We start from the raw sequence: 1,536 nt of genomic DNA on the forward strand, positions 1-1,536 counted from the left end.
CCTAACTTTTATCTCAGTGATCTCCATACATGGTTTTTAAAGGTGTGATTTAAGTAACTACCAGAGAAAGATAACTGAAGGTTCTGAAGAGGCTCCTAATTTTCTATAGAAAAGCGAAGTATAAGCCCATATTTACAAGTGATCTATAATTAAGAAACTCTTCTGAAGACCAGAACAGGAATGGGTCCTCTGAGGTCATGTGTAGCAAGGGAGACAGGTACGTAGTTCAGGGACAGTGTGCCGACGTCAGCTTCTGGAACAGACGACTTTCAGTATTTCAATATTTGGGGACACAGGTCCACTCTCTGTGTTTCATAGACATGCCGCTAGGGGATTTCTGAATAGATTTGGAAGCTGTCAGCTAGCCATGCCTTTGTAGGGGAGATGAACCAGGGTGAGAAATGCTAAGCAGCCCTTTAAAACACTCCATCAGAAAGAAGCGCAGGCGGGGAAAGGAGGAACTTGCTAGGGAAATAAGAAAAGGACATGCAACACACACACAGAGACATGAGAATGTTTTTCCTAGGGCAAGAAGTTAGGGTGAATAATGGCGTAAGAGCGTGGGTTGAGTTTGTGTTTGAGGGCGTGTGTTTGTGTGCCTGTGTATGTGTGTGCGCTTGCACATGTATGTGAGCATGTGTGTATGTGTATGGCTTTGAGGAGATCTTGGCATGAAGTACTCCTCTGCTTATTTTGTTCTGTTAGAAGGCAGTTATCCAGATGTTACTTTTTGACCTGTTGCTGTTGGTCATCAGCACCCATGTGGCATGGAATCACACATACACATCAACAAGGATAAAAGCAAATCTAAAAGGAGGTATCTGCTATATTCCTGATGGAAGTGCTGATGGAAGACAGACAGAGACAGAGACAGAGAGAGCCTTCTCCATAGCTGCTGACTGTTAAGTAGAGCAGATAGGCACAAACAAGAACTACAAGAAAAGAAGATGAGGAGTGGAGACAGCCCACGGAGCTTTGGGCTGAGCTCTGAAGTGTGAGTTTCTTAAAGGTGTGTTTGAGTGAGTAGATGCTTGCTGTGTGTCCCCGTGTCCGACACGGGAAGAACAGCAGTCCTTCTTCCCAGAGATGGCCCTTTCTTGGATGGACCTTACACAGATCTAGGGCCTCCTGCCTTCCCTTTGTCCCGTGAACGTGATGCCATTCAACACTCTCATTTTCCAGTAAAGCACGTGTTAGCCTCATGAGGCTCCAAGTGTAAACATATGAGTTCCTTTGTTTACCTTGTATGTGATTAAATAAATAAATAAATAAATAAATAAATAGAGCATTTCAGTCCAACCGGACTCCAATTGGCAGCTTTATCATAACACTTCATGCCACAGGAAAACCCCACATTTCGAAACATTGTTTTGTCCAATGGAAGCCATCCCTGGAGAAACCGAAGCCCAAGGTTTTATCCAGTAAGAACTCCGACACCTTCTGTGAATACCTGTTAGGGTTATCAATACCCGAGACACATATTTTCATTGAGAACCACTTCTTTCCTGTTAAATATAAGACAACATCCACACCAAA

The sequence above is a fragment of the Meriones unguiculatus genome, chromosome 4 (assembly GCF_030254825.1).
Source record: "Meriones unguiculatus strain TT.TT164.6M chromosome 4, Bangor_MerUng_6.1, whole genome shotgun sequence".
Lineage (NCBI taxonomy): Eukaryota > Metazoa > Chordata > Mammalia > Rodentia > Muridae > Meriones > Meriones unguiculatus.